The sequence below is a fragment of the Cucurbita pepo genome, chromosome LG10 (assembly GCF_002806865.2).
Source record: "Cucurbita pepo subsp. pepo cultivar mu-cu-16 chromosome LG10, ASM280686v2, whole genome shotgun sequence".
NCBI classification, from domain to species: Eukaryota; Viridiplantae; Streptophyta; class Magnoliopsida; order Cucurbitales; family Cucurbitaceae; genus Cucurbita; species Cucurbita pepo.
In genome coordinates this window covers 7,900,415-7,910,113 of record NC_036647.1, presented here as the reverse complement: position 1 = coordinate 7,910,113, position 9,699 = coordinate 7,900,415, and the positions used below count along the sequence as shown (strand labels likewise).

At 33.4% G+C, this 9,699-nt stretch overlaps 1 non-coding gene across 1 annotated transcript; it reads right to left on the bottom strand.

The window, feature by feature from the left end:
* Positions 1-6,292: 6,292 nt before the first annotated feature.
* LOC111804579 lies at positions 6,293-6,409 on the bottom strand. The gene has a single exon (XR_002816543.1). It is a non-coding gene; the product is annotated as a U5 spliceosomal RNA (small nuclear RNA).
* Between the last annotated feature and the right edge of the window lie 3,290 nt (positions 6,410-9,699).

The window sequence follows — 9,699 nt, the reverse complement described above, 5'->3', positions numbered from 1 at the left end:
TTGTATAAAGTATCTTTTGAAATCAATGAAGTGTTCATTTGCAAAAGAGGTATTCATATTTGTTCTGCAAAACTAGAAAACAACTTATATATGTTAAAACCGAACGAAACAAAAGCTATTTTAAACACCGAGATGTTTAAAACAGCTGAAACTCAAAATAAACGACAAAAGATTTCTCCTAGTACATATCTTTAACACTTAAGACTAGGCCACATTAATCTCAATAGGATTGGGAGATTGGTTAAAATAGGACTTCTAAATGAGTTAGAAGACGACTCTTTACCTCCATGTGAGTCCTGTCTTAAGGGTAAAATGACTAAACGATCTTTTTCTGAAAAGTTTATAGAACCAAAGAAACCTTAGAACTCGTGCATATAGATCTTTGTGGTCCAATGAATGTCAAAGTACGAGGAGGGTATGAATATTTCATCAGTTTAATTGATGATTATTCAAGGTATGGCTGTCTTTACCTAATGCATCACAAGTCCGAAGCTGTTGAAAATTTCAGAGAGTATAAGACTGAGGTTGAGAATCTATTAGAAAAAACTATTAAAACACTCCGATTAGATCGAGGTGGAGAGCATATGGACTTAAGATTCCAAGACTATATGATAGAACATGGAATAACGTCTCAACTCTCAGCTCTTGGTATACCCCAACAGAACGGTGTATCAGAAAGGAGAAACAGAACTCCGTTAGACATGGTTCGGTCTATGATGAGTTTCGCTCAATTACCTGATTGGTTTTGGGGATATGCAGTGGAGACTGTTGTATACATTGTAAACATGGTTCCTTCTAAGAGTGTTTTAGAAACACCTTATGAGTTATGGAGAGGGTATAAAGGTAGTTTACGTCACTTCAGGATTTGGGGATGCCCAGCACATGTGTTGGTGCAAAACTCCAAGAAATTAGAACGTCGTTCAAAATTATGCCTATTCATAGGATACCCCAAAGAGACGAAAGGTGATCTGTTTTATGACCCTCAAGAAAATAGAGTGTTTGTATCAACAAACGCTACATTCTTAGAGGAAGACCACGTAAGAAATCATCAACCTTCCAGCAAAGTAGTATTGAGTGAGATTTTTAAAGAAACTACTGATAAAACAACAAGAGTTGTTGATCAGGCTGGTCCTTCAACAAGAGTTGTTAATGGAGCTCGCACTTCTAGTCAATCACATCCTTCTCAAGAGTTGAGAATGCCTCAACGTAGTGGGAGGGTTATAACTCAACCTGATCGTTGCTTGGGTTTGGCAGACACACAGGTCATCATACCTGATGATGGCGTTAATGATCCATTGACCTATAAACAGGCAATGAATGATGAAGATAGAGATCAGTGGATCAAATCCATGAATCTTGAAATGGAGTCAATGTACTTCAATTCAGTCTGGGGACTTGTAGATCAACCAGATGGGGTAAAACCTATTGGTTGCAAATGAATCTACAAGAGGAAACGAGACCAAGCTGGTAAGGTACAGACCTTTAAAGCTCGACTTGTAGCAAAGGGTTATACCCAAAGAGAGGGAGTGGACTATGAAGAAACCTTATCTCCCGTTGCTATGCTTAAATCGATTAGAATACTCTTGTTCATTGCCACATTTTATGATTATGAAATTTATCAAATGGATGTCAAGACTACCTTTCTAAACGACAATCTTGAGGAGAGTATCTATATGGCTCAACCACAGGGGTTCATTGAATAGGATCACGAGCAAAAGGTTTGCAAGCTTAAAAGATCCATTTATGGGTTGAAACAAGCATCTCGATCTTGGAATATAAGGTTTGATACTGCGATCAAATCTTATGGCTTTAAACAGAATGTTGACGAGCCTTGTGTTTACAAGAAGGTAGTCAACTATACAGTAGTTTTTCCTGGTGTTGTACGTTGACGATATCCTACTCATTGGGAATAATGTGGGATTTCTGACTGACATTAAGCATTGACTAGCGACACAATTCCAAATGAAAGATTTGGGAGATGATCAATTTGTTCTTGGAATCCAAATTTTTCGGATCGCAAGAACAAAACACTAGCATTGTCTCAGGCATCATATATCGACAAAATGTTGTTTCGATATAAGATGCAGGACTCCAAGAAAGGATTATTACCTTTCAGGTACGAGTTCATTTGTCGAAGGAACAAAGTACTAAGACACCTCAAGAAGTTGAGGATATGAGACATATTCCCTATGCATCAGCAGTCAGTAGTCTAATGTATGTCATGTTGTGTACTCGACCAGACATATGCTGTAGTGCGGAAATTGTCAGCAGATATCAGTCCAATCCGGGACATGCTCATTAGATGGCCGTTAAAAATATCCTCAAGTATCTTAGGAGAACGAGGTACTATATGCTAATGTACGGCGCTAAGGATCTGATCCTTACAGGGTACACTGACTCAGATTTTTAGACCGATATCGATTCGAGAAAATCGACATGGGGATCTATTTTCACTTTGAACGGAGGAGCAATAATATGGAGAAGCATAAAGAAAGGTTGCATTGTTGATTCCACCATGGAGGCTGAGTATGTTCCTGCTTGTATGGCTTAGGAAGTTCTTAACTTATTTGCAAGTTGTTCCAAATATGCATATGCCTATCACACTTTATTGTGATAATAGTGGAGCAGTTGCAAATTCTAAAGAACCAAGAAGCCATAAGTGAAGAAAACATATTGAGCGCAAATATCATCTCACAAGGGAGATTGTGCAACGAGGAGATGTGATTGTCACAAAGATAGCTTCAGAGCACAACATTGCTGATCCATTTACGAAGCCCCTCACGGCTAAAGTGTTTGAAGGGCACCTAGTAAGTCTAGGACTATGAGTTATGTAATATAGGGCAAGTGGGAGAAAATTCATGGGTACGTGATGCCCTAATTTATTGTATTTATGTCTTTCTCCCTACTAACATTATAAAACCCCACTAGAGTTTTAGTCCAAGTGGGAGTTTGTTAGGTTTTATGTCATAAAACTCATAGTTTATAAACAAGAACATATTCTATTTACAATAAAGTTATTATTGATGTTTATTCAATAAAGATCATTATTGAATAAAGTGAATTTTACGATCGTTAATCGAAATCAAATAAACTAAGAATATTCTGGCTATAGTATGATTACTTGAACTATATGTAGAGACATAAGAGTGGATCAAGTTCAAGTATATAGTCAAAATGATCTATAGTACAGGGATAAGGCTGAGTACCTTATCTCGGGGACACTATGGATGCGGCCCACTTTTGTATATGATATAAACAATGTGATCACTAAATTGTACATGTGAAGACATGTGAGTGGGGGCGTCCTATGCAATGAGTATTGCATAAAATCGAACCATGAAGAAAATCACTCACTTTATAATGTCGTTTACTGTTGAGACTGATTTTTTCACTCGATGACCAAGGTAACTCGACCTTAATCCTGAGCAAACTATGAAATCCTGTTTATTCAGAATTATCCTTAAATTTTCATGGGTGAGATTGGCCGAAGTTCGCTGACTCAATAAGCCTCCCATTTTAAGGGTAAGACTGGGTGGATATCTGGGGACATAGGGTGCAAGATANACTAGAGTTTTAGTCCAAGTGGGAGTTTGTTAGGTTTTATGTCATAAAACTCATAGTTTATAAACAAGAACATATTCTATTTACAATAAAGTTATTATTGATGTTTATTCAATAAAGATCATTATTGAATAAAGTGAATTTTACGATCGTTAATCGAAATCAAATAAACTAAGAATATTCTGGCTATAGTATGATTACTTGAACTATATGTAGAGACATAAGAGTGGATCAAGTTCAAGTATATAGTCAAAATGATCTATAGTATAAGGATAAGGCTGAGTACCTTATCTCGGGGACACTATGGATGCGGCCCACTTTTGTATATGATATAAACAATGTGATCACTAAATTGTACATGTGAAGACATGTGAGTGGGGGCGTCCTATGCAATGAGTATTGCATAAAATCGAACCATGAAGAAAATCACTCACTTTATAATGTCGTTTACTGTTGAGACTGATTTTTTCACTCGATGACCAAGGTAACTCGACCTTAATCCTGAGCAAACTATGAAATCCTGTTTATTCAGAATTATCCTTAAATTTTCATGGGTGAGATTGGCCGAAGTTCGCTGACTCAATAAGCCTCCCATTTTAAGGGTAAGACTGGGTGGATATCTGGGGACATAGGGTGCAAGATAGAATTCACTCTTACCCGCTTTTAGGGATAGTAGAGAGGTTGTTCCCTTAATTACTGACTCTAGGTCTTGAACAAGGGGCCCCACCTTCTCATTGACCCGAGAGAGATTCGGTTTGGTGGTTGGACCACAAACCAATTGTTCATTAGAGGATCAGTGGGACTGAAGGAACAAGAAGTAACTTTAGGGATAAAAACAGTAAATTGACCCAGCTCTAGTTACGAACAACCTGTGAAGAATCGACTTACTAATCATGGTTATATCAAATGGACAACAATATATCCATAGTGAGGGGAATGCAACTACTAGGCTATAGTGAAGTGTTCTAATAGTTAACGAATGTTGGTTAAAAGGTTAATGAGTTAAGCTGGTTAATCTCAGATCGTTGGAGCCCATGATCTGTAGGTCCATTAGGTCCCCTTGCTAGCTCATATCGAACTAAACCTTAGAATAGTGTGACGAATGAGTTTGAAGTGTTTGAACTCAAATTAGGGAATATTTGCTAAATATATATGATATATTTAACTGCATTTTTATTTAATTACTAATTAAACAAAATGAGAGAAGTGGAGATATTTAAATAAGATTTAAATATTTTAATTATGAATAGGGATTCATAATCAATATGGGCTAGAATTGATTGGGATTTGCATTTGATTGAATGTTAAATTGTAGTTTAATGGTTTAATTGATCATTTAATATTATTTTGATTTGAAATTAATTATTTAAATAAATTATTAAATTAAAATAGAGAAAGTTAAAATGATAGACTTCACTTATTTCGAAAATCGATGTTTGAGTTAGTGGAATATTGAGTGTCAATATATGGTTTAACAAACTTGCATGTTTGCAAATAATCCTACCAATTTGAGTGGAATTTTGAGCATCAAAATTTGGTAATCTCAAATTTGCATGAACATGCAAATATCACTCTATAAATAGAATGATTAAGGTACATAGAAGGTCTTTCTGAAAAACTTTGAAAAATTCTCTCAAAACTCATGGACAATGCAAAACTATTGTGGCGCTCCAAGGTGAATGGTATAAAATATTGGTCATGCACCATAAACTCATGGGAAGATCGATGATGGAATCGTTGCAATTGAGCCTCCCCTTGATGGGTTGCCAATCAAAGAACTGACTTTGATGTTCACTATTTTGAAGAAAGAGCCACATGATCGAACAGCTCGAAAAGTCGCAGTAGCTCTGAAAACTCTATCATACACATGGAAGCACGTGTCGAAGAGTTAGACATTCCGCAAAAGATCATGTTAAAACTCTTCAGCGACCGGACAAAAGACTCCATTGTTGTCCGGCGCTTAGGATATTTGGGTTTCACCCAAGATACCCAGGTTGGATTCTGGGCAATGGAATATTATTTTCCTATTTCTTTTTATTTCATAGTTTCATCTTTTGTCATCTTTTGTCACCAATTATATTTAAACATTTCCTACATTTGAGACGCACTCTCATGGTCAAGTTCAATAGTATCTTAGATTAAAAAGACTTTTATGAACTTCGTACCTTTGTTAGAGTTATGTTATAGATATTTGGTTCAATTTTAGCAAGTGGGGTTGAGGTGATTCAAATGGTTAATGCGATAATCCGGTCATTTTCGAGATCTTTCTTGTTGAACGGCATCATGGTTGAGATGAGCACCGAGTGAGTTTGACTAGGAGGGCCGTAGAGAGCCACACCCCAAACCAAGCTGATGTTGGGCTTAACAAACTGAAAATCCAAGAACACAAACCCTTTAATGGGAATCAGTATGTTCCATAAATTAATATTAGAGATAAAAAGAAATGTCCTAACACGAGTCAAACACAAGTTATTCGTTATTGAATTTAAAGTTCTAGAACTGTTTTATCTAGCTCGTTGTGATACTAATGAAAACCAATATTACTCTAACTTGTGAGAAGATTTAAATGTTTTGAGATCCATGTGGAGACCATATATTATAAGGTGAAATTTAGAGTCCTTTAAAGACCATATACAAAACACATACTTGCAAACATAATAAAAGAAACAAAATACCGATTTTAATAATAAAATTAAAAAAAAACTATTTTAAACAAAAATTGATGTACGTGCGGCTCAAACGAGAGGACTCCTAAAAAAAATAGCCGCATGCCACTTGGAGCGGCGAGCACACGGTATCTTTAGTAAAAGGCAAAAGAATAGTTCGTTGTGTGGTCACCTCACTACTCCATGAAAGTAAATGGATACGTTGATGGTCTTATGTAGGTTGTGGACAGTTTCTTACGCAACTTGAATCTTATTAAGAATCATGATAAGGGTGAGTTATTTGCTTCCTGTCACCCTTAAGATAACCCCAAATTTTTAACTAATTCTTTTCATGTCCCTCTTGACACGTGTTGGCTATGTATTGAACACTTGCTGGATAGGTATTGAACATTTCTTAATACAATAGATAGGTTAGACATTTAAATCTAACCTGTCATGACTCTGATTAAATTTTAAGAACGAAATGTACATTAAATTATATTTAAACATACAAATATATAAACTTATTTATTTTGAATCTCTTTTTAATATAAAATTAATTAATTTTAAAATATATTTTTTTTAAAGTTAATGTGCATTGTCACGTTTGTGTCCTAGATTTTTTTAAAAATGACATGTTACCATAATTATATAGTATCATATTTATGTCTCTTATCCATATCTCATTTTTATTGTTGTAACTCTTAGATATTTGACTTCTATAAATCGATATACTCACAAAAAAAAATAAATTTAATTCATGTTCAAATGGAGAATAAAAATTGATACTTATCCAAATTAATACTTCGAGTTTGATTCCTTTAGTTCAACTTGGAATTATTCATGGATATTTTTGAAACACCATTAAACGTCAAAGGGTAATTTTGAAACTTTTTTCAAAATTAAGAGTATTTTCGGAAAAAATAATAGTATCTATCCAAAATTAATGGTTAGGATATTTCTAAACTTAAAAGTTTATAGGTGTTTTTTAGATTTTTTTAACAGTTGAAGGGTATTACAGAAACTTTTGAAAGATATTTGTTAGACCGACGGCAAAATTTAATAATATTTTTATTAATTTAGTCTATGAATTTTGAAAAAAAAAATACAATTATTATTATTATTTTTTATTAAGTTAATATTAAATTTATTAATAAAACATTAAAAATTTGAATTGATAAAATAAATTTTGGAAAAAAGAAAACATAACAACATATTAAAATTAATTTAATGAAATTAATAAATAATCCGGCTTAATAAAATTAATTTATTTTAAAACTAAAAAGTATGCATGATAATGAAAGACAGTGCATCCATTGTTCTAACTAAAAAGAATTTGATTCCAAGCTATCTCATAATGGACATACGTCTATTAGTCTCTATTGTCAAATTTCATTTCATCAATTTAAGTAGCATTCAACTACAATTATAAATATCGAACCCATAAGTATTCATGAACAATCAATACCGTACCATATTCGAGAGAGAGAATAATTTTTTTTTAATCTTTGAAAAATAAGAGAGGAATGCTCGATTAGACTTTGTAGTAAGATTCGGCTATATTAATTTGAATAGTGTTTAACCACGACTATAAATATCAAACTTCAAAGTATTCACGAGCAAAGCAAGTTTGTTGAAACTATCTATCATAGTTGTTCCAAAATGAGTTGTGAAGAAGTGTTTCCTCCCGTTCCATTTCCAATTAGGGATGTCAACCACCAAAAAGTACAACAAGCTGCACGGGCTGCAGTGGAATGGAAAAACAAGCAGGGACATTGTTTAATTTACAAGCGTGTGGTGAACGGTCTGTCCGATATTATCGACAACCCCTTACCTAATCATCAATATTATATTCTTGTGATAGAAACTATAAATGACGATGGTATCCCTTGGTCATATATTGCAAAGGTGAAGCACTTTGGGTTTAACATGAGACTGCCGTGGGTCTTTTCCTTTGAAGATGTCCTCAAGGATTTCAACAAGCATTAGAGTGCTCTCTCTCTTTATACTAAACCCTCTCTCTCTACAATAAAGGAATTACGTACTTATCTATCTATAGTTATTCTCATGCTTTCTTTACACCTGTGCAAAGCAGCTTGAAAGCTGTCATATATTACAATTGATTAAGTACAATTTTATATTAGAAAGAAATTTAAAACCAATAAGTTTATGCACTAATATATTTTAAATAATTTATTGTGTATTTTACTCTAAAAATTTATTTGAAGTGAAGCGTTCGATACAAATGTTGAATTTATCTTTATAGATGTCTAATACATGTTCGACATGTTTTGAAGATGAACATGAGAATAAGTTATTGTCGTGCTTTCTTTACACTCATTCAAACTAGTTTGAAAGCTACAACTTTAATTTTGTTACTTAAGGAAGCGTTTTGACCAAGGGAACGAAGATCAGAATGAAATGAACATAAGAATGAGAAAGCGAAATAAAATCTTTTGTTTAATACACATTTTCAAAGATGAGATAGGAGAATAATTATTCTTATACTTTCTTTACACTCGGTCAAACCGCTCCCAAAATCAAAGGTTTCCTATATGTATGTTCTTCTATATCCTTTTTCCTCCTTTTTATTTCTATAAAGTTTTGGCTAAGTTAATAAAAATATTTCTAAACTTTTATCTTAAAAATACTTCTAAATTTAAAAGGTTTCAATAATACTTCAATAGATTTTTAAAAGAATTCTTCAAAATGTTCTTAGGGAGGTTAATACTTTGTTTCAAAATTACCTTTGAAGTTTGAGTAATGTTTCAAAATAGTGGTTGAATGGTAAGAAGTTTCATTAATACCTTTCAATTTTTTTTAAAATAATCTTTAAGTTAGGAAGGTGCTTAAAATATATCTACCAAAGGTTAAAAGGTAGCATTTGTTAGCATTTGGGATATCCATTTTCGAAAACCTAATGTGTAAGAGCTCTAAGAAGATGATATATTGAAATGAGGCACAATTATAACACCGACAAGATTTCTTGTTTTTTTTGTAAAAAAAAACCTAGGACATAAATATGACAAAATACTCTTCTCCTTCCTTTCTTTCTCCTTCCTAATTTCTTCATTCTCACATTTAATTTTTTTTTTTAAAGAAGTTAGAAGAACCGTATAAAGAAGGAAGAAGGAAAAAGAAAACCCTTAATTCTGGAAGTGTATTAAATACTCTTTAACCAATGTAAATAAAGCATGAGAATAACTTATTTCCATCTTTGAAACCATGTACTAAATTTTGAGGCTTTTATTCCCTTTCTCATTTCTATGTTCATTCCAATCTTTGTTCCTTTGGTCTAAACAATCCATTACATTTCTAGTTAGTCAATCGTAATATTTGATTTGCTAGATTTCAAACTATTTTAAATGGGTGTAACGAAAGCACCCGACGAACTTATTCTCGTGTCCCTAATCGACACGCTTTGGAGATGTATTGAGACATTTATAATCCAACATGAGAGTTTGAAAGATTACAAAAGTATTTGTTTCATTAA